Genomic DNA, 25161 nt, shown 5'->3' with positions numbered 1-25161 from the left:
CCCAAAACGTAAAAGGCTAGAGTCACAGTAACTTTCTGAGTGACATGCAGCTCTGTAATTATCCTAATGTCAGGCTTCAACCATCTTCACTTGTGATGTTCATCAATGACCTTTACTTCATCAGAAGGTCAAATGTTTATTTTCCTGTTTTCAATATTCTGTTCTCTTCATAGAGCCTCAGACAAGATATATGTCTGCACGCAGCAAGACCTGAACAATATTCCATTTTGGGCTGATGACGGGCATGTAACAGTTATGTCACACAATGACCACCTTCGACAAAACAGTAATTGGCTGCTTCCTCCTGGGTCTGACCGGTTCGCAGTTGAGTCTTTTACATGGCATAGTTAGGTCAAGGGTAGTTGAGACAGGTGGAGGATAGGGTTATCAGATCTGGAGACTGCCAGAGGCTAGGGGGGGTTGCAGGGAGGAGGGGGCGATGTTAATATAGGTAGGTGGGATGTCATTGCTGAATCAGGAGTTCACTCAGGAGTTAGAGTACATTTATAAACCTCTAACTGCATTGGGATTTCTGCATAGCCCCAAAGTGCAACTCCAGTTTGTGCTGCTCCAACAACTCTGGCAATCAGAGTATCTGAGCCATTCTGTTTTCTGCAGCAGTGATAACATCCTGTTTTTTTCTCAAATTGGGATCTTTTACATTCACTCAAGAAGGAGGATAGGGACATGCTTTAACATCACGTCAGAGAAACAGCACCTCTGACAGTGCAGCACTCCCTCAGTACAGCAGTGGAGTGTCAGACTTGAACTTTGTTTTAAGATTCTGGTTTGGAACTTGAACCCTTGGCTTTGTCACTCATTGATGACAATGCAACCAATTCAGCCACAGCTTTAATAATAAAAATGCTCTCAGATTGCAATTTTAGGGATAAATAGGATTTAATATTGATGAAGTCAGCATCTTGCTTGAAATATAACATGAACTATTGCAACCTGTACAATGTGACACAAACATCTCGCACTGTGCAGAGTTTTAGTTGTCTTGTGACTTACTTCCTATCATTTCAATATTGTGTTTTACATGTAATATTTGCAAAATACATGCTTATTTAAGGATCAAAATACTCATAATCAGATCGTTTGAATCCCCAATGAATCTTTGCCATAAAGATCACCACTGACCAAGATCTCTTTTAATAACGTATTAAACTGCCTCAATCATTTGAAAGTGTGTTATTTTCCTGTTGGCTTTCAGCTGTCGCATCAACACAAAGCTTTTCTTAACAGATCAATATGGAATGTGATTTGATCTTCCTCCCTTTCTTTCATAGTAAAGCAAATTCAAATAGACAGTAGCCTCCTATCCAAAGATAACTACTGAAGTAAATTGCAAATGGATTACTATTGATGGAGTTCATAAAAAGCAAAAAGAATTCCGCCTTTTATTAACCTACAAAACACCAGATACTTGACATGCTGTATTATCCTTGATATTCTGAATAGGGTACCAGACTGAAATAAAATTTATCATCTTTAACAACCGTGCTTTAAGTTTTCACAACGGAGGATCAAGATCTTCCAGTTGTTATACATTTTTATATTCTTGAAAAATATTAAGTATGATATTGGTTTAATGGCTGCTTTCTTGCAAACTTTCACTCCCCACCTTTTGGAAAGACATTAGAGAACAATCTGGAGAACATTGATGCCCAGGCATTACAATCTTTTCACTTTAAATCGATTTTCTTGACCACTTTACAAAATGACCGCAAGCTGTTGTTCCAATAGATTTTCTGAAGAATCTATTTTAAAATACAGACACAAGAAACTGCTGTAGCTGCAGTCCCTTTTAACTAATCTGTGAGGACTGTGGACTGAATGATGGTCCAAACCTGAGCACAAATCCAACCTGAACTGAAAATAGACAAGGTTATCTTCCCAACTGCTCGACGTGTCACAACAGCTGTGTAACATGAGTTTGAGGTTACTTGTCAGAGGATTCATAACCCAATTTCCAATGAACATGAATACATAGTACAGAACACACAAAAATTAGAGTCCCAATGTAGAGACAGATGACCAAAATGGGTAATTCACAATGAGCACAAAGTTGAAACAAAGTGTTGGATCAAATGGATTGGAGTTTAACCTTGTTTCTGGCTACATCTGGTTTCTTTAATCCTGCATGTAGGTTTTCCATTTCTAATTTGAACCTTCAGGTAACAGAACTCACTCACATATCTGAGTTCAATGACCATCAAACTGTTTCAATGTACACTGTGAACTCCCAACAGAAAATGTTTCTGCTGCTGGAAATTCTCACTGCCAGCATGAGGGGAATGTAATATGCTGAACTGTATAAAGGGCTGCAGCAGTATAAGCATGGAGATTAAGCAATGTAAAGGGGACTTTAACCTGCTTATAGATTGAGTGAATCAAATTAGTCTCAATGGTGTAGAAGAGGAATTCCTAGCATGCATATGGGATGGCTTTCTGGAGAACAGGCCATCTTAGAATGAGAAAAGAATATTGATAATGTAGCTGGGAGAATCCCCTTGGGGATAAGTGATGATAATATAATAGAATGCTATCAGATGGACAGTGAGATAATTAATTCTGAGACTAGGGTCCTGAATCTTCATAAAGGAAACTACAATGGTATGAGGCATGAGTTGACTTTGATGGATTAGAAAATGTTACTGAAAGGAATGACAGTGGCGAGGCAATGACAACCATTCAAAGTGTGAATGGGTGAACTACAAAAAAAAATTTCTGTTTGGTGCAAGAGTGGAAACAGAACAGTGGCCCAACCCTGGCTTACAATGGAAATGAGATAGCATTAGATGCAAAAATGGGGTATACAAATTCACAAGATACAAGCAATAAAATCTGAGAATTGGGAGTAGTGTAAAATGTAAGCAAAGGAGAATCAAAGGATTGATTAAGAAGGGGAAAATAGAGTATGAGAGTAAGCTTTCTGGGAACATAAGAATTAACTGTAAAAGTTTTTATAGTACATGAAGAGTAAAAGATTAGTGAAAACTAAGTAGGCCCCTGACAATAAGAAGCAGGGGAATGTATAATTGGAACAAAGAAATGGCTGATGAACTAAGTTCATACTTTGCTTCTGTCTTCATTACGGAAGATGTATATAATGTAACAGAAATGATGGCGAATACAGGGTTTAGTGACAAGGGGGAATCAAAGCAAATCTGTATTAGTAGTGAAATGGTGTTGGAGAAATTGATATGATTGAAGGCTGATAACTCTCTAGGATATGGTAATCTACATGCCAGAGTATTTAAGGAAGTGACCTAGAAATAGTTGATGAAATGGCAGTCATTTTCCAAAATGTTAAAGACTCTGGTACAATTCATACAGACTGGAGGGTAGCTAATTTAACCCCACTATTTAAAAAGAGAGGTAGAAAGAAATTCAGGAATCATAGATCAATGGTAAAATCAGACACAGTCAGCACGGATTTACAAAAAGGAAATCATGCTCAACAAATCTACTGGAATCTTTTGAGGATATAACTGATAGATGTCGTGGACTAAGCCAGACCACTCAAAACGTTCTTAAGCAGGCAGCCCAGACCATAACTTTGCAATTTGTTTCGATAAGTGTACAGTGAAAATTACCCGGAGTAAGTTAGTTGGGTTGACAAAATTACAGACTGAAATACAAAGAACACAATAAAGAACACCTACAGAACGCAGTCAATCCAAACTAGACTTAATCATGCTGTTCTGAATATGCACAACAGCCCCAATAAACAAACCCTTTAAACACAGTAAAAATGAAACAAAGGCTTACAGGTTGAAGTTAGAAGGGCAGCAGGAGAGAGAGTCAAGCAGCTGTTTCCATACAGCTCCACAGCTGAACTCCCAAATAAAGTTTGAACTAAACTGCCCAGCTAGAGAGCTGGCCACGCCCCCTTGACTTATACAGGTTACTTCAAAAAACTAAAGTCTCATCTGTTTATGTATAAACAAAAAAGGCCTTCAATACCCTTTTATCTCTGTACCAAACCCAGTCATTTTGGAGCCCGAGTGTTTTACGTCCCCTCTGAAAAAAAATCAAGGATACAGTACCCTTGAGAAAAGGATCAGCTTTTAGGAAAAAAAAAGGACCAGCTTTGTGACATAGAATTTATGAAGGGGAGCCAGTCAATGTGGTTCATTTGGACTTTCAGATGGCTTTTGACAAAGTCCCACATAAACGATTCATGTATAAAATTAAAGTGCACGGGATTGGGACCTAGTGTATTGAGATGGATACAAATTGGTAGTTTTGACAGCAGACAGGAAACAAAGTAGGAATAAATGGGTCATTTTCAGAACGACATAAAGTGGCTAGTGGAAGACCGCAGGGATTGGTACTAGGACCCCAGCCATTCACAATATATATTAATGATTTAGATAAGGGAACTAAATGTAATATTCAAATATTTGCACATAACACAAAACTGGATGGAAGAGTGAGCTGTAAGGAGGATGCAGAGATGTTGTGGTGTGATTTGGACAGGCTGAGCAAGTAGGAACATGCATGGCAGTGCAGTAATACAGAGGTTATCCACTTCAGTAACAAAAGTAATTATTATTTAAATAGCTGTAAATTGACAGAGGGGATTGTCCAATGAGACCTGGGTGTCCTCATGCACCAGTCACTGCTACTAAGTGTGCAGGCACACTGGAGTTCAAAAGAATGAGTGGAGATCTCTTAGAAATGTATGAATTCTAACAGAACTAGAGAAGTTAGATCTACACATATAAAAACAGCTGCACATAAAACCAGTCTGGGTCTTATGGGCAGAGGTGAAGACTGGAAAGGCAGTTCTGTGGTCCCTGTCTGTAGTGTTTGTTGAAATGATCCTTCTGCTGATCAGGACATTGCTCATTGATCTTGCTTCTCCAGGTACATGTAATCATTTGCAGGAGACACAAGGTGACTGGCTCATACTTATGTCTCTGAATTATTAACTAAATGTCACTGTTTCCAGTCACATAGTTGTTGGCAGGAGGTCTTCATCATTGATAACTGGTGACCATTTTAGAGACCAGTTAGTGACTTGTTGCTGGTCAAATCTCCATTCATACACAGCTCTCAGGCTCCAGATTGTCTGTAACTAGGCTTGCCCTAAAACTTGAACTAACAGCTCTCTAAACAGCACTGACAATGAGAGTCAGTTAATTTGCTTTTAAAAAGAACAGAAATCCTTCAAAATTCCTTGTTTTTCCTGTTTTGGTTCTATAATTAAAAATAAAGAAAAATAAAAAGATACAGTCTTTACATTTGTCACTTATCAACTCAAGCCTGACTGTTGACTAGGTATGGCCAACATATGGATCTAGCCTGCTTCAGAAGAGTCTTGAACAATGCTGAACATTGTGTAATTAGCAGCAAACATCCCCATTTCTGATCTTATAATGGATGGAAGGTTATTGATGAAGCAACTGAATATGGTTAGGCCGAGGACACCATTCTAAGAACTTCTTCAGATGTGATCCTGGACTGAGATGATGGAGCCTTAACAGCCTTAACCAGCTCTGTCTAGATGTGTATCCATCAGAGGAGAGAGTTTCCCCCTCCAACTCCCATTCCTATTGACTCCCAGTTTGCTATGGCTCTCTGATGCCACAGTTGGTTGAAGTTGTCTAGATGACAAGGGTAGTCAATTTCACCTCATCTCTGGAATTCAGAATATTTTTTATCCATATTTACACCAAGGCTGTAATGAAGTCAGAAGCCAGATAGCCTTGATGGAGCCTGAACTGAGCACCGATGGACAGGTTATTCCTTTGAGAGTGCCACTTGTTAGCAGGGACGATGACCCCCTACAGCATTTTGCTGATAATTCAGGGTAGACTAATATAGTGTAATTGGCAGGGTTGGATTTGTCCTGCTTTTTGACATAGCTGAGCAATCTTCCGCATTGTCAGTGTTGTAGCTGCACTGGAACAGCTTGGTTCGAGGTACAGATGAAATGTTGTGAAGGTCCATTGTCTTTGCAGTTTGTCCACAAATATATATTGTCTCCACAATAATCAGGCACATGTACTTCCTACTGATACTGACATGGACAAGCGCATTTATAGGAAGTAGGTTGTCAAGGACAAGAACAAATAGAATATTTCCTCACTATCTGCCATAAATTCAGTTTGGTAGCTATGAACCTTGGGACTTGACCAATTTGGTCAGTACTGGTGCAAGCCTCCAGTACCCCATCCAGATTACATTGTGACCATGTTACCCCTAGGGATTCTTCCAAATTGTGTAACATAGTGAGGTATTGATAATTAGCTGAGCTGGGATAGTAGGTAGTGACTAGCAGGAGGCTTTTTTTCCGTGTTTGGCCAATGATGAAGACTTTTTTATTTCATTTAGCAATATGGGCAACTTCAGGAAGTGGGGGACAACATCTGGACACTGGTGAAATGAGATATGAATGCTCAGATGGATATGTGAACTGAGGAGAAACAACAATCAGAAGCCAGAACATCAGAGAAGGTCAGTGAAGATTGTGGAAGCATTGAAGAAAAAGGCCAAGAAGAAATTGAAATAGTCATTTGTTTTAGGGAGACAGCAAAGGTATGTGTTGAGTTGAGTGACTAAGATCAGATTGCTTAGACGAAAGGAAAGAAGATTTAAGATCAGATGGAAGGACATCATATTGAGAGAATTTAATGCAGCAGGATTGAAGAGGAATGGGTGAATGACGGCAGGAGATGGAGAGGATAATCAGCAAATATTATGACTATTCCAGGGAAAATGGAAGAAACTAAGAGAAGAATGATGGAGGATATTAATGAAACATATAAAATCCTGATGGGACTGGACAGACTAGACGTGGGAAGAATGGTCCCGATGTTGGGGAAGTCCAGAACGAGGGGTCACAAAATAACGGACATGCCATTCAGGACTGAGATGAGGAATAATTTCTTCACTCAGAGATTTGTGAACCTGTGGAATTCTCTACCATGGGAAGCTATTGGGACCAGTTCATTAGATATATTCAAGAGGAACTGGACGTAATCCTTGCGGCTAAAGGGATCATGGGGTATGGAAAGAAAGGAGGGAGACACTGAAATTGCATGAAGAAAAGAAGACATACAAGGTTGCAGCAGCCATTTAGAGAGTAGACTAATGCCAAGCCAAAGTCATTGAGTTGCAAAAAAATACAGGTCTCGGTAGTTAACAGTGAGCACACTGTCATTAACATGGTTGCCAGGATAAGCAATGTCTGATTAAACCATAATAAATTATGTCAGTTTTAGTGATAAGACTTCTCGTTTTGTCGTAACAGACTGAAGACAGCTAATGTATTTTTGACAGGTTTTTTATTTGATATATTTAGGTAATAAGGATTAGACAGCAGCCTATGAAACCATGGCTGGTTTCAACTGTGCAATTCTTCCTTATTTTATTTCCATTTCATGGTCCCATTTTGAGGCCTTTGATAAAAATCAATTATTTAGACAAAGGGCTGATCTTACCAATGAAGTTGATTAATGAACTACAAATTTATTGAAGATTTTAATGAACTGCCCAAAACAGCCGGCATGCTTAACATGCCATAAGTAGTCTCTTTGTAATTGGCTCATGTGATAATTGGAATTGATTGCACCATTTGATTGACATGGTAAGTGTGAACAATGTAGTTTGTTTGGAGACTATTAAATGAAAGAGTAGAGATGATAAAATTAAAGAGACAGGACAAAGTAAGTCATTGAGTGACAGAGACTTTTTGGTTAGACGTTGAAGTAGACAAACTACTCTGTAAGCTGCGTACATAAAAAGTTGCCCCTTTTGTCACTCCAAAGCAGTGCACTGTAACTAGCAGAAAGTAAACAAAACATGTGTACCTCTACAGCACAAGTGCATTAGCAAGAAGAACACATTAAGGGAACTGGCTGATAATTCTGAACAACAGTGGCAGATAATAGGTAGAATTAATGCAAATATCCATGTTAAAAATTTACACATTTAATGCTGGCCCACAGGACACTCCTAAAAGGACTCTCAATCTAAACGACGGTTTCATAAACTAACTGTAGATGCGCAGGCCGCTTTATTTTTCTTTCTCGAGCCACAAAGCATCAGGGTATTTTGTACTGGATCAAGATCATGGAAATCAACATAATTGAGGAACTGGATGCACTGTTTAAAACAGTGAACAAACTCTGTTCATTGTGACTAGATTAAAACAAAAATCTTTCTCTTGCTAGCCTCTCAGATATATGTATAATATCCTGAAGGGGCTTACCAGGGTGGATCCTGAAAGGACGTTTCACTTATGGGACGGACGACAAATAAGTGTAATTTTAAAAAATAAATGGTGTCTCATTTAAAACAGAGATAAAGAGTGACTTTTCTCTCAGAGGGTCATGAGTGTTTGGAATTGTCTTCCCCAGAAAATGGTGGAGGTGGCACCATTGTACATTTTTAAGGCAGTGGTATAGAGATTCTTGGCGAACAAAGGAGCCAAAGGTTATTGGGAGTAAGAGCAACATGGATATGAGGCCAAAGATAGATCAGCTGTGAAACTATTGCAAGGCAAAATGGGCTAGAAGGATTGAATTCTTGATAAAGGGCTTATGCCCCAAATGTCGATTCTCCTGCTCTTCTGATGCTGCCTGACTTGCTGTGCTTTTCCAGCACCACACTCTAGAGGGATTGAATGACTTACTTCTGACTGCTCCAAGTACAGACTTTAGATTAGACTTACAGTGTGGAAACAGGCCCTTCGGCCCAACAAGTCCACACCGACCCGCCGAAGCGAAACCCACCCATACCCCTACATTTACCCCTTACCTAACACTACGGGCAATTTTAGCTTGGCCAATTCACCTGACCCGCACATCTTTGGACTGTGGGAGGAAACCGGAGCACCCGGAGGAAACCCACGCAGACACGGGGAGAACGTGCAAACTCCACACAGTCAGTAGCCTGAGTCGGGAATTGAACCCGGGTCTACAGGCGCTGTGAGGCAGCAATGCTAACCACTGTGCCACTTGTGCTGGAAGATTGTCAACTGACATTATTTGAACTCATGCCCATTTATTATATGGGATGAGGCTTCATCCATAAGAAGGGCTTTTGCCCGAAGCATCAACTCTCATGTTTCTTGGATGCTGCCTGACCTGCTGTGTTTTTCCAGCACCACACTCTCGACTCTATCTCCAGCATTTGCAGTCCTCACTTTCGCCCACATATTTTGTCAGTCTAAAGAGTGGATGTACACTTTGGAGAGTATCAAGACCGATACATGTTTTACACACATCCTATATTCACACACATACATTTTCAGCAAGCAATTGAGATAAAGATCAAATTTAGGTGCCTTTACAGATCGTTCCCCCCTTTAGGATGTTGGAATCATTCAATAGTCTTAACTATTAAACTAGCTCGGCTACATCTTTACAGCCACTGTAAAGTCTGAGAAAAAAACGCTGATTTTGTGGACGATACTTGAATGGTATTGTCAGTTCTGAAGAATCTGAAGTGTTAACTTTGCTTTCTCTCCACAGATGTTGCCAGACCTGCTGAGTTTTTCCAGCAATTTGTTTGGTTCCTGAATGGTAATATCTTATTTTGGGTAAGCCTGGGGAGTGAGTTTGCAATACACCATTGTCAAGCTGAATTCTGCTCCATCAGGCCTGCAGTCTTGCAAGCAAAATTTCCAGGGAGCGATCAAGAGTTGAAGCTCTGTTTATTTACTCCTCCTAACCAAGGGCACAGTGATTAATTATAAACACTGGCTGACATCAGCTAATGCAGCATAGCCCGGCACCATACAGTTCAGCTTCTCACTGAATAAACTTGTAGAGCCACTGGAACAGCTCGACTGAGCAGCTTTACAATGTTCATTCCTTATTGCATCTGTCACCATTTCCAGGCAGAGGTACATAACAGCAAATGTTACTAATGGAGATGGGGGGAAGCAATTGAATTTAGATGACCATCTCAAAGTAACAATTACAATTTAATGCTCACTTACTGACATGTTAAGAAGTTTTTTTTTAAGTTTCCATCTGTCCTCTCATCAGAAAACATATCGTTTTCTGCTTTGTTTTGCAGCTCTGTCTTTTAGGAAGTCAAAATGTCAAAGACTTCCTTCTCAAATGCCATAACGGTTCTTATTGTGTTAGCAACTGCTTTATTATTTTGACAAACTGAATTATTAAGGCACAAACAGACCAATGTTTTTGGTTCCATCCTTCCATCATGGATTGAATTTTACATGGATTGATGAAGCCAACATTGACTGAAAATGTCAATGAGCTCAGGTCTGCTTTGTTGGGTAGTCCTGAGTTGATTTTATGCTTGTCAAACAGTCACCTGACTTGGAGCAAGACACAGGCCCCCATCTGGGAGGGGTTCACCTCCGTCTGAGAGGGAATATTGCCTCCAGGAGCTGCCAGTCGATCAGATAACCTGCAGCTTTTGAGTCCCAGCAGTGCTACCAATGGCAGTTCATCAGAGAGCCCACTGACTAAGTTGGAGGCTTCTGCCAGTGTGTGGAGTGGAGGACCATGTGCAGCATGGTGGTTATGGAGAAACCACATGGGTGGTGGAGGGTGAGTAGAGTCAAAGAGGTGCCTAGTGGGCACAGGGTATATGAACAGAAGGAATCTAGCACGTCCAAAATTTCCACCACTCAAGAGCCTCCAGGGCAGACAAGCTGCCTGATGCATCCTTCAATGTAGATAAAATGCCAAGGGCAGGTGGGTGATTGGTGAAGTGACACTGGCACAGCACCCAATTTTACAGTCTTCCACTTCCCCATCACTCTCTCCCACACTCCACATTTGCATCATTCAACTCACTCAATCAAACTAAACCCTTCAACTGATGGTTTTCACTTCACACGGGAAATATTGATTGATACATGTAAAACAACCAGATAGCTGTTCAGCCTCTTTCTGCACAGCTTCAATTCCTTCAGTGGAAATAATGAATAAAAGGAATGGTCGGATTATTCCACGTTACCAATTTTACACTGTGATAGAAGTTAAAATTGTACCTTGTACATTCCAAAATAGAATTCAATATTCATTTAATTTTCTATTCATTCTCTTAATTAGTTTAGTGTTAAATGGTTGCAATCAGAAACAGTTGAAAAGGTGCAAAGGAAAACATATTCTGGGCGATGGATGAATTTGTGTATAATATTTTAAATAAAGCATATTTACCTTTGCATATAGAGGAACATGGTCACATTAACTGAACCGAATATTTTAATGGAAGTGTATTTGGTATACATACCAGAGCATTTTGGGTATCTTTGCAGATTGCTCTTAGCAAACTGTGCAAAACACAGTATCAGTTTGAGCCAAGTTGTGCTACAGAATATATTGTTGCTGAGGAGAAATGTCTGGTTCAATTGCTAGCTCTGTTTATCTAACTTCCAAGAAGTGACAGTAAAAGAAAGTCTCTGACCATTAAATTAACTTTGAACTTTATCTCCAACTGAACTTTATTAAAAGAATCACCTCCAATTAGGAAGAGTAAAAACAAAAATGCAGAAAACATTCTGCAGATCAGGCAGCATATGTGGAGAAAGGAAAAGCTAATATTTTGGATCTACAACCCTTTGTCAGAACTAGATGTTATTACATGTAAAGATAATGAATTTGGAAGTCAGTGATAGGAATAAGTGACCATGTAATTGGCTGTATGGTGATTTTCCGGTGTCCACTGATTTGGTTCTTCTACTACACAGTCAACCACTGGAATGAGACATTTTTTGAGACAACACTGCTGTTCTGTTTCAACTATTTATACATCCTCACATATGTACTTCATTGCATTGTCCACCTAAGCATTAATCATTTTTAAAAAATATTTCCTGTGCCCATAGTAATCATTCTTTTCTGTCTGTATTTATCTTTGTAAGCTGTTCATTTGTTCAATATCTAGTTTAATGAGCTTTTGTAGATCTGAAATGTTACATTTACCTTTCGGTCCTATCTTACAGGTGCTCCCTGTAAGGTGCTCCCCGTACAGGTGCTGGTGAATGTCCCAGCATTTTTGGTTTTCCATTTCAGATTTCCAGCATCTAAATTATTTTTCTTTTCAGTGCTCCAGTTTTAAAGAATTAATTGTTCTTTCTTTACTCCATTCAGCACCTTACAAGGATATGGGTCAAGAGTTGTTGAAGTTCCGTCATCATCAAGGTGATTAATGATGCTAATGGAGAATGGGACACTTTTCAAGCCGAACTTTATGATCTGGTTGAAGATTTGTAGCTCGGGTGTCCGTTGTTGTGGTTCTGTTCGCCGAGCTGGAAGTTTTTGCTGCAAATGTTTCGTTCCCTGGCTAGGAGCAGCAAAACGTTTGCAGCAAAAACTTCCAGCTCGGCGAACAGAACCACAACAACGAACTTTATGATCAGATACAAAGCTCAGGTCAAGCACAAATTACACTTAAATTCATATAATCAGAGAAATCTCTTGTAGAGAAAGAAACTATATATAACCTTTTTTTGTCTGGCTTCTCCTTCGATACATCTCCACTCTTCACCACCAGCCACTCTCTGTGGTACCTAGTTGCACATTCATACCAGCCTCTAAGTAAAAAAAAATGTTTCTCCCACTACCGTGTTTTTTTTTGTCATATCATATATCAATGTCCTCTACTCTTGCTACTGGCAAAAATGGAAAAATTCTCTTACTGTATCTATTTTATCAAAACCCTCCATAATTCTACATCCTTTATTTGGTTACTTTTCAGTCATCTCTTCGAGCTAAGCTGTCCATTGTTTCCTGATCATCTATGTAAACATTTTTCCACCCTCTTCGATACTTCTTTATTCTTTTTATAATGTGTTAAATATGATCTGACTGGTTAGCTGTAAATATAACACAGGGTCTGCAATCAACTTGTATAGTTAAACAATTGCAGAGCAATTCAAAAGTACACTATAGTGTGTGATACATGATGTGGATTACTTTCAGTGGCACTGTTCTGGCTTGAGCTATTAAATTGAAACAATGGTAGGGTAGAATTAAGCAATGAAATAATAATTAATGGAAGATAAAGACCTTGAAGTATGCCAGATGGGCAAGTTTTGGAGATTGGAAAGAATAGCCATAATCAGTAAGTTCAATAATACAGACAAGTAATGAGTTGGGTGTTGAACAGTTTTCCAATGGTTTGGAAGTTGAACTTAGAAAGCTTTATGAAGAACACTGAGGAAGTGGAGCTTAGACATTATTAGGATGTGAATTCAAGTTTCACTGATGTTGAAGGTGCAAATGGCATTTGGTAGGTTAATATTTCAGAGACAATTGTGTTATTCAGACCATCAGGCATATCATTCATCTCAAAAACAAACACAACAATGAGATGATGCACTATTAGATTCAGCCCTCAGTACGACACTAGGAAGAGGGATGGAACCACAGGCTAAAATATGGCTTGTGACAAGAATGAATCAAGATGACTGCGGTCCAGCTAGTCAGACTGGCAAACAGCCAGCTCAACAGTAGACATGGAGTCATGCTGGCGGTGATAAAGTTAGGTGTCACCAGGATGATTTATATGGAAGCTGTCCCCATGCTTCAGTCCACAGAGACTGCAAACAGATAAATTTTATGAGGAACTGAAATAACTATATAGACATAAATAAAAAATCATTTTTGGAAATGTGATTGGGATTAAGGAAAAGTGTAGCTTTTAAGTATTTAATGATGTCCTCTGGGGTTAGAATTGAGTCCTTCTGATATAATGAAGGAACTAGATTCAATATGAGAAGTAAAGGTGATTACATCAAGTATTTTGATACTTCCTGTGAGTTGCTGTCTACTTGATAACAATCTTGGTTCCACGTTAAAAATCACACAACACCAGGCTATAGTCCAACAGGTTTATTTGGAAGCACTAGCTTTCGGAGCGCTGGTCCTTCATCAGGTGGTTGTGGAGAATAAGATTGTAAGACACAGAATTTATAGCAAAAGTTTACAGTGTGATGTAACTGACTTAACAAACAATCCAGGTCTTTTTCAAGATATAATTTCAGTTACATCACATTGTAAACTTTTGCTATAAATTCTGTGTCTTACAATCTTATACTCCACAACCACCTGTTGAAGGAGCAGTGCTCTGAAAGCTAGTGCTTCCAAATAAACCTGTTGGACTATAACCTGGTGTTGTGTGATTTTTAACATTGTACATCCCAGTCCAACACCAGCATCTCCAAATCAATCTTGGTTCCCATTAGTGCTACACTGGCAGGAAGGTGGTGTAATCTTCCTAAGATCTTGTGCCTCTTCAAATCTAGCCTCTTGCACTGCCTCAATTTCAATCACTCCAATATTGACAGTCAGCCTTTTAACTAACTCGGTTGGAAGGTATAGAAATCAGATTGTAAACTTCCCCCTATTTCAACTTCTCTCTCCTTCTTCAAAACACTCCTTAGAATCTGTCTCTTTAATCTGTCCTAGTGAGCATTTGTGGTTGAGGGCCACATTTTGTTTGTTAATATTCCTGTGAATTGCCTTGATATGTTATTATATTCAAAATGATACGCAAACAGCTTTTGCCGCTTCAAGCATTAAAACACAGAACAAAAAACAGTACAGCATAGTACAGGCCATGCAGCCCTTGATGTTGTGCTGACCTTTTATCCTACTCTAAGATCAGACTAACCTACATACCCTTCATTGTACTATCATCCATGTGCCTATCCAAGATTCACTTAAATGTCCCTAATGTATCTCACTCTACTACCACTGCCATCAGTAATTTCCATGCACCCAGCACTCTCTGTGTAAAGAACCTATCTCTGACATCTCCTCTAAACCTTCCTTGAATCATCTTAGAATTATGCCCCCTCGTGTTAGCCATTTCTGCCATGGGAAAAAGTCTCTGGCTGTCCACTCTATCTATGCCTGTCAACATCTTGTGCACCTCTATTGAGTCACCTCTCGTCCTTCTTTGCTCCGATGATAAAAGCTTTAGCTCCCACAACCTTTCTTCAGAAGACATACCCTCCAGTCCAGGCAGCATTCTGGTAAATCTCCTCTGTACTCTCTAAAGCTTCCACATCTTTTCTATAATGAAGCGATCAGAACAGGACACAATAATCCAAGTGTGGTCTAACCAGGGCTCTATAGAGCTACAGGATAACTTTGTGGCTCTTAAACTCAATCCCTTTGCGAATGAAAGCCAACACACTAGAGACCTCGTTAACAATTCTATCAACTTGGGTGGCAACTTTGAGCGATCTATGGACATGGACCCTAAGATCCCACTGTTCCTCCACAATACCAAGAATCCTACTTTAACCCTTTATTCAACATTCAAATTTGACCTTCCAAAATGAATGACTTCACACTTTGCCAGGTTGAACTCCATCTGCCACTTATCAGCCCAGTTCTGCATCCAGTCAATGTCCCATTGCAACCTACAACAGCCCTCCATGCTTTTCACAACTTCACCAACCTTTGTGTCATTGACAAGCTTTCTAACCCACCCTTCCAATTCCTCATCCAAGTCATTTATAAAAATCATGAACAGCAGAGGTCCCAGAACCGTTCCCTGCGGAACACCAGTGGTCACCGAGCTCCAGGCTGAATACTTTCCATCGACCACCATCCCTCTGTCTTCTATGGGCCAGCCAATTCTGTATCCAGACAGATAGGTTTCCATGTATTCCATGCCTCCTTAATTTCTGAATGAGCCTATGATGGGGAACCTTATCAAATGCCGTGCTAAAATATATGTTTACCCCATCCACTGCTCTACTTTCATCAATGTGTTTTTTTGCTTTTTAATATGTAAGCAAAGGTGGAAGGCCAACATTCATGACAATGGGTGGGCAGAGGACAATGTTAGTGAGTTATTTTAGGGTCAGAGCCCTGTGTTAGACCTCCCGTTCCTATCGTCCAACCAAAGGCATTCCTGGTTAACTCAGAAACTGTCAGAAGTCATATGATACCAAATGAAGTTGATTTCACCTGATGAAGGAGCAGCGCTCCAAAAGCTTGTGATTTCAAATAAACCTGTTGAACTATAACCTGGTGTCATGTGACTTTTGACTTTGTCCACCCCAGTCCAACACAGGCACCTCTATATCACTTGAAAACTGGCAAGAAAGTCCAGAGTGCTATCCCCCAATAGTTCTCAAATTCCATCTCGAAAGGATATTGCTTCTTCACAGTACTATGATTCACGGAAAGTTAATAATATGTTACATCAATCCACAATGATGGGAATCCAGCAAGGAAGAAACATCAGTCTGTAGCCAAAGGCCCTTTGCTTCCAAAAGTCGGTAAACATTGGAGGATATATAACTTACAGTTCACAAAACAATAACAAAAATACATTAATCTTGAAAAATGCTCATGGTTACAATGTATATTTGCTCCATTGGCACAAATCTTCTATGCTATTTTATAACTACATGTGAATTTATCCACAAACCAGCAACCAAATAAAGCATCTTATAATATTGGCAAGGTACTGAAAAAAAAGGAGTTGGAAGAGTTGCTCAGTGGTTAGCACTGCTACCTCACAGCACCAGGGACCTGGGTTCAATTATAGCCTCGGCTGCCTGTCTTTGTGGAGTTTGCACATTCTCTGGGTGTCTATATGGGTTTCCTCTGGGTGCTCTGGTTTCCTCTCACAGTCCAAAGATGTGCAGATTTGGTGAATTGGCTGTGCTAAATTGTCCATAGAGTTCAGAGATGTGTAGGCTAGGTCCATTAGTTGGGGGTAATTATAGGGTATGGGGAATAGGTCTGGGTGGGTTATTCTTTGGAGGGTCACTATGGACCCATTGGACAGAAAGGTCTATTCCCACACTGTAGGCAATCTATTCTATGAAAATCAGTTCTTCACACTGCAAGGCACTGAGATGTGAATGGCCTGAATTCTATTCCCAGGCTTCATATGATAAGCTTTGGAAATATTGGGCTGCTCCAATTTAAGTCACAGTGCTGGAATAGGAAAATGTAAAAACAGACTTTTGGTTCTTGCAATGGCAAAGACCCAATGATCTAGGCTGATCTTTCAGTCGAACGCTGCGAACATATTTGATTTATGTGCAACATCCCTTGAACACGACCCCCTTTTCTAGCGAATGTTAAAGTTGTGGCATTATAAACAGCAAAGTCTTGACCTGGTATACTTAGTGGAGGCCCACAGAGAAAGATAAACAGAAAATCTGACAAACCTTCATTGGATCTGTGTACACAGAGTAAGTTACTCCTTAAAGATATTCCATGTACGTGGATTGTTAAGTGGTATCTCTGAGGGATGATGGGAAAGTTTTATTTTAGAAATCCTTCTTTTACCTTGATTACCAACAAATGATCCCAGCTGAATGCTAGATAGCAGAATCGCTGACTTTGTTTTGATGCTCCCGTAAAGCAACCTGTGGACATACATTTTCAAAACCTTTATATAACCTCTCTGAAGTTATGTGGATAGAGCAATGGAACTACATCCTAGTGAAAGAATGAGGTGTTAAGTTTGGAAGAAAAGAAACACTTCTAACTTCTGCTTTTAAAACCTTGTACATATTTCCTTCTGGTGTTAATGCATAGTTGTTGAACCACCACCAAGATACTCTTTGTATTTTTACAGAAAATGTTTTCAAAGTAATACTGTAGGCATGTTCCATCTGTATGGATAAGTTTCAACTGAACATTAAATGAACACTAAACCACAGGACCTGATCAGGCATATTGCTATCGCAGTGCAGGCTCCATACACACCTAAAAATGCAATAAATTCATCCAGAAGCTATTTAATCATTAAATGAGATCTTAATGTGTGTAGAGCTATCATAGTCACTAGGGGACTCAAAGTTGACAATTATGCAGGCATTTTAACAATCTATAAAAAAAGTAGTACATTTCTATGTAATGCCTTTCATTTAACATATATACATGGGCGAGGGAATTACTCTAACTTGTTGATATCACTTTGCTGAACCACTTGGAAAACTGATCAGCTGCTGAGTATCCTGAGGGGAAGGGTGAACAATCAGCAGTCATATTCACCAATAACATGGGTAGAAAAAGGGATGGGGTCCTGCAGTCAGCACTTAGTGGGCTATGTAGAAAATTAGAAAGCAGGATCTCAAAAGTTGGAACCTGAGGATTATTCCAAGTGAGTATGGTAATAGGAGGATAAAGCTATTGAATATGTTGCTGGAAAGAAGGTGCAGGAGAGAGGGCTTTAGACTCTTGGGATATTTATGATCCAGTCTAAAGGAAATTGGACCTGGACAAGCCAGTTTCTAGCAAATTATTGACCTGGTTAAAAAATGAGCTGAGTGGCAGGAAACAGAGTGCAGGGATAATTGGCATAATGTGACTAATGACACTGTGAAGTGTAGGTGCCTCAATTGTTCAATACATTGTTAACAACTCAAACGATTGGATGAAGAACACCATATCCAATACAACAGAATACAAAGATAGGCAACATTGTAAACAATATTGATACAAGCATAAAATTACCAAGATAGTAACAGATTAACTGCATCAGCAAAACTGTGATAAATGACAATATAGGCAAGTGTGAGGTAACTCCCTTTGAACTTAATAAATATAGACTGAGTATGTTCGAAAATGGTAAAAAGCTAGAAACAGTGAAGCTTGAAAGAGATGTACACTAATAGGGAAAAGATCACAACAAGAAAATAATCAAAAAAGTTCAGGGAATTGTTACACCTTGTTGGGATAACATGCTGGACCTAAAGCCCCATTTTCGTTGAGTTATCACAGAAGTTAAAAAAAATTATCAAAGTACACAAGGTCTGATAGATGCAGGTTAAAAAAAACATGAACCAGGTTTCTATTTATAATAATTACATATTATTATACTTTACAAATAATTAAATTCTAACCACTGATAAACAACTATGCACTTTAAGCATATTACCATACCAGTTAAAACTCTTAAGCTCTCTTGTATCCCACACAGCATATCTGTGCAGACAGACAAAATACATTGGTGTTAAGGATAGATGGGAAAACAAAAAAATAAGTAACTGTTCAATGACACCAGTCCTTAGGATTCGATGGAGGATTCTTTTTATTTTCTCAGTATTTTATATCTCTGAGTTTTTCCTTTGGGTCCTTTTACTTTTTTATAATAGGCACATAGTGACTGGCTTATAAATTATGAATCCTCTCACTTACTGATTAATGGCATTATCTTACAGCAGTAGGGGTGATAAAGTAACTGGTATTTTTTTGCTTCGGGAATTTCATTGGAGATATATACACACACTACCTTCCCTCCCAGAAGACGAAGGACTTCTCACTGTATCGTTCATACCCACAACCTGCTCAGCTCCTTAGGGGCCAGAGAGTTGACCTATGGCATCTACAACTGGTCACAATTCCACAAACCAATCAGCTATTCATTGCCAGCTGGATCTTAGTTTGTACATAAGCTCCAGTGCCAGATTATTCATTTACACCTTCACCCACTGCTTGCAAAGCAACAATGAGTTTCAACAACATTTATTTTAAAATATAGCATTTTTTCTCAGTCTTTTGTTGTTAATCCTATTTCCAATTAAGTCCACCAAATATATTGAAATATTTTTTACAGATAACTATTCTCTATACTTAAAGGACCAGAATACAAGGGAGAAGAAGATATGCTATGACTGTATACAGTTCAAATTGAATGACACCCTGGAGTACTGCATTCAGTTCTGGCTATCACACCTAAGGAAGGATACAACTTGTATTAAGCTTAGAACGAGTTCAGCATAAATTTACTAGAATGACAAGGTTAAATTGAAAGCATACTATCCAGGTGCATAATGGCCTGGTATGGCAACTGCTCTGCCCAGGACCAGAAGAAACTGCAGATGGTTGTGTGCACAGCCCAGACCATCACGAAAGCCAAGCTCCCATCCATGGGCTCCATTTACACAGGTCACTGCAGGAGAAAGGCCGATGGATCAAAGATCCATCACACCTCAGTAATACTTCTTCCATCAGGCAGAAGATACCGAAGCTTGAATATATGCATCAACAGGTTCAGGAACAGCTTTTTCCTGGCCATTATTAGACTGATGAATGGACTCTCTAACTTCAATTAATGCTGATCTTGTCTACCACATGCCCAGTGTGATGTAACTCATCTATCTCTGTCTAAGTTTTTTTTCACCGTATGATAAATATGACCTTACTTACTATGATCTTCCTATACTGCTTGCAAACAAAGCTTTTCACTGTACACATGACAACAATGAATCAAACCGAATCAAATAAATTATGAAGAAAGACTTCACAAACTAGGGTCATATTCCCTGCAATTTAGAAGGTTAGGGAGCAAATTGATCAAAGTTATTAAGGTATTAAGAAGAACTGATGGGGTAGTTCGAGAGAACCAAGGTCTGATGACTATTCAGGCGAGGGCTAAAGGGGACAGGCTTAAAATTGGTATCTGGCACTTCAAGAGTGACATTAGGAAAATTTTGATATGCAACTGCTCATAGTGTTTGGAATGCTATTCCCCAAATGGAGTTGATGAATCTAAAATTGAATCCTTTTCTCTGAATCAATTTTTTTTCTTAACCAATGTTAAAGGATACATAGCAAACAGATGGGTAAATTCACAGAGCAACCATGATCTCTTTGAATGGCAGAATGGGTTCAAGAGGCTATATGGCTGACTTCTGTTGGTAACCAAAGCAAAATGGAGGGATCCAAGATGTTTTTGATGTGCAATGACTTTTACTTCAGACTTCAGGTGAAAGTGCCCAACTACACTTATCTGTTTAGCCTAAAACTTTGTAAGCAGGCATTACACATGGCCTCTTATTAAAATATCTTTTGCTATGGAGATCTTTTGCTATAAAGCTACCTGATGAAGGGGTAGCGCTCCGAAAGTTAGTACTTCCAAATAAACCTGTTGGACTATAACTTGGTGTTCTGTGATTTTTAACTAAGTTATTAAGGGTGCTAAAGCTTCAGAAATATAGTGCATTCAGCATAGGGTGTCATTCTTGTTAATATATGCAAATGAGATGACTAATGACTTGGAAGTTTTGCCAATGAAAGGCTCAAAAAGTGCCCTGGATGGATATACAAAGCATATGAGTGGCACGCCTGTTCAGTGGTTAGCACTGCTGCCTCTCAGTGCCAGGGATCTGGGTTCAATTCCAGCCTCAGGCAACTGTCTGCATGGAGTTTTCACATTCTCCGTGTCTGTGTGGGTTTCCTCTGGGTGCTCTGGTTTCCTCCCACAGTCCAAAGATATTCAGGTTAGGTGAATTGGCCATGCTAAATTGCCCACATGTGATAAGCGCATGCGTAGGGGAATGGGTCTGGGTGGGTGACTCTTTGGAGGGTCGGCATGGACTTGTTGAGCAGAAGGTCTGTTTCCATACTGTGGGGAACCTAATCTAAACAAAACACGGCATCCACTTTAAGTTTACTGCTGCATTGATAAGTTCCATTCGGTTCCAGTTGATATGAAGTCACAGGATTAAAAGGAAATAATTTGGCAAAAATTTGCTTGAAGTCAACATTCACATAAAAATGGTTGACATGAGAACTGAAAATGTCACATTGTTGTAGCAAACTCAGTTGTTCTGAATTTGTGGTTAGGTAAGACCAAAGAGAGTTTTAATGCATCTGGTCATGCTATGTACAAAAGTCAGAATATTTGATGCTGACGATAGTCAATCAAAGTTGAAATGCTTCCCCTTCTTACACTTAACATTTTACTAGTTGGGGGACACAAAAAGCTTTGTGTGTCTTACAAAAACATTCAATTCTTTCATGGGAAGACAAAATAAATTTGTGTCTTGAAACTATGCTGAGTAACATACAAGTTTGAACCTTTAATATGTCCAGTTTTGTTTGGTGCTGCCTGAACAGAGGCCTTAACAATTTTACCATGCGTAGGTTAATATGTAGTTGAAATGATGGACATCAGATAGTGAAATTGTGCAGCATCGTTTTGTGTCCATGTCTGCTTAAATGTAATAAAAATAATAGGTTATACTGATTTTTAGATAATGTTTTACATCAGCTTTTTTACCTTTCTCCAGTCATTGTTTGATTTGCCAGGGATATTCCAGGTTCTCCTGTCCTTAATTAGAATGTAAAGCATAAATGGACATAAGGGCTGAAGAATAAGGATCACGCATCTACCTTGCAATGAAATGACTACCAGCAATGTTGAGGTTTAAACAGTTTCGTGTGGTTTATGAAACCAGTAGCAAAATGCTATATTTATAAACAAAGTTGCAAAAACGTTGACATTTTTGATTAACAATGAAAAATCGCATCACAAAGGTTGAAAGTTTTCTATGTGAGAATTTGGTGGACACAGGATGACAAAGGAACAAAGCAAAGAGCAGGAAGAAACAAAGAGTTCCAGCCAAATACTCTGCAAGCTTGTACATATAAATTTAAGAAATAAAGCAGGTCCAGAAACAAAAACTCTCAGGATCAGTTAAGCAGAAACAGCCTGAAGGAGGAGTGCTGAAGTTAAGCAGTGAGCTCCAGCTTCAGGGAGAGCTCCCTCTGGTGATAAACTGAACAAATTTCTATTCTTTTTATTCTATTCTAATAAAAATGTGATATCATTACAGTACGAGCACCATATTTAGAAGGTTAAATAATTGTTGTTTTTCTTTTGAATGCTTCACGCCTTAGATAAAGAGCACCAACTTTACTGACCTACCCAATTGCATTCTTTACTTCATCCAAATATTTCAGAACATGGCAGGTCATGTTCTTGGACATTCCCCAAGGACACGATTTATTCTACTGCATAGAAGGTCCAAGAAAGGCAATGTCCAGTCACACATTTCAATTTCACATGCTTTACTGTAAGGGCATGGTTACATATTAAATGATAGATTGTTGCTATGCTGTTCAGGCATCAAGCTGCCTATGCAGTGAATTTTCAATCAATCACATATCTGGGAAAATGGAGGGCTGCCTGAAAAATATCAAGAAGATGTTTTCTATTTATCCTATGCATACAGTAAAGGAGACATAAAACTATCTGTAAAACAAAGATTTTCTGGTAATGAAGACTTAGCTGAACAGATGGCTGTCATTTATTTTTTTGTCACAACAATAAATCATCTTGAGAATTTTCTGAAGTAATGATGTCTTTCAGGGCCAATTCCATTCTCTAAATGCATTGATAGATTTGACAGCATGTCAAATATGACCCTAACTAAACAACTGCATTATTAAATCACCTGATTTTGTTTCACCGTGTTGAGGTATTGTGTACTTGTTTCTAAATTGTTTGTAAAAATATGAATAAACTACGACACTGAGGAACGTATGCATGTTTAAATTGCTGTGCCAAATATGTTGCCAATGGATGTAATCAAATGAACAAGTATTTGTTGTGTAAGTTTAAGCAGCAAACAAACAAGATATAGAAACCAACAACTGCCATTTTAAAGTCATCTTAAATTTGTGAAATATTCCAAGGCCCTTAGCAAGAGCATTACCAGACAAAATTTGGCATACAACAATGAGATAAGTGACCAGAAGCTTGGATAAAGTGGGAAATGTTAAGGACTATCTTAAGTAGATAGACAGATTGTGGGCGGCACGGTGGCACAGTGGTTAGCACTGCTGCCTCACAGCGCCTGAGACCCGGGTTCAGTTCCCGACTCAGGCGACTGACTGTGTGGATTTTGCACGTTCTCCCCGTGTCTGCGTGGGTTTCCTCCGGGTGCTCCGGTTTCCTCACACAGTCCAAAGATGTGCTGGTCAGGTGAATTGGCCATGCTAAATTGCCCGTAGTGTTAGGTAATGGGGTAAATGTAGGGGTATGGGTGGATTGCGCTTCGGCGGGTCGGTGTGGACTTGTTGGGCCGAAGGGCCTGTTTCCACACTGTAGGTAATCTAATCTAAGTTTATGAGAAGCATTCCAAGGCATATGGTCCAGAAAGCTGAAGGCACCTGGTCGATGGTATGGTGAAGGGAATCAAGGATACATAAGACGCCAGACGTGAAGGACCAGACAGATTTGAGGGGGGTTGTGGAGTTGAAAGAAGTTGCAGACATAGCGTGGGGTAAGGCCACAAAGGTATCTGAATGCAAGGATGAGAATTATGAATATGAAGCATCAGTGGTTGAGAAGCTAAAATCAGTGACATTAAGAATAATATATCCTTACGTGGGTTATGATATCAAAGCTTCCAATAATTTTAAGTTCACAAGAGGGTCTATATGGTTCCAAGGTGGCCAGGAGAGCATTGGAATAGTAAATAATGAAGGAAGCATTCCTGAGCTGAGTGTTTCAGCAACAGGTGTAGAGACAGGCAATATTAACAGGGTGGAAATAGATAGCCTTTGTTCGAATGTTGAAGTTGCAACATTCAGTAGTCAGGGAGAGAAACAGAATTTAAGGTTGCGGACAATATTCATTTAGGGGTTCAAAGATGTTGATATTTCTAAAACTTACTTGGAGAAAATATTCACTGGATGTCATGGGGAGGGGCAAGAAATTCTGTAGGAATTTTCAGATACAGAAAAATAGTGCCAGTTGGGTGTCAATACCCTGATCCAAGGACACAGGAACCTCGGGCTAGTTTTGCATATTTAATGACATGAGCTGTTTAATCAAAAGACAGATTGCAAGCCCTACAATGGTTCTCAAACTTTAACTGAATTTTATGCACAGTGCACTAAGTATTCAGAAAAGATTTACAAGGATGTTGTCAGGGTTGGAGGATTTCAGCCAAAGGGAGACGTTGAACAGGTTGGGGCTGTTTTCTCTGGAGCGTCGGAAGCTGAGGGGTGATCTCACAGAGATTTATAAAATCATGAGGGGCATGGATATTTAAAGTATTTTCCCTAGGGTGGGGGAGTCCAGAACTAGAGGGCATAGGTTTAAGGTGAGAGGGGAAAAAATAAAAGAGACCTAAGGGGCAACTTTTTCATGCAGAGGGTAGTGTGTGTGTGGAATTGGCTGCCAGAGGCAGTGGTGGAGGCTGGTATGATTGCAAGATTTAAAAGGTATATGAATAGGAAAGGTTTGGAGGGATATGGGCCGGGTGCTGGCAGGTGGGACTAGATTGGGTTGGGATATCCGGTTGGCATGGATGAGTTGGACCGAAGGGTCTGTTTCCATGCTGTACATCTCTATGACTCTATGACCCTATTGAGGCATGCAACTTATATCCCATCCCTACCAGCATGAAAGCACACAACTACAGTGATCTACCCGTCCAGTTAGGAG

The 25161-nt window shown here is 39.5% G+C and overlaps 1 protein-coding gene across 7 annotated transcripts in view; it reads right to left on the bottom strand.

Annotated features, from left to right (window-relative positions):
- The window catches only part of dmd (dystrophin), a 1983095-nt gene that overhangs the window by 149709 nt on the left and 1808225 nt on the right, over positions 1 to 25161 (bottom strand). The gene's annotated exons all lie outside the window — the stretch shown is intronic.

Source organism: Hemiscyllium ocellatum, chromosome 12 (assembly GCF_020745735.1).
Source record: "Hemiscyllium ocellatum isolate sHemOce1 chromosome 12, sHemOce1.pat.X.cur, whole genome shotgun sequence".
Taxonomy (NCBI): Eukaryota; Metazoa; Chordata; class Chondrichthyes; order Orectolobiformes; family Hemiscylliidae; genus Hemiscyllium; species Hemiscyllium ocellatum.
Note: the sequence above shows the minus strand (reverse complement) of the source record. Positions and strands in the feature narration are given on the sequence as shown.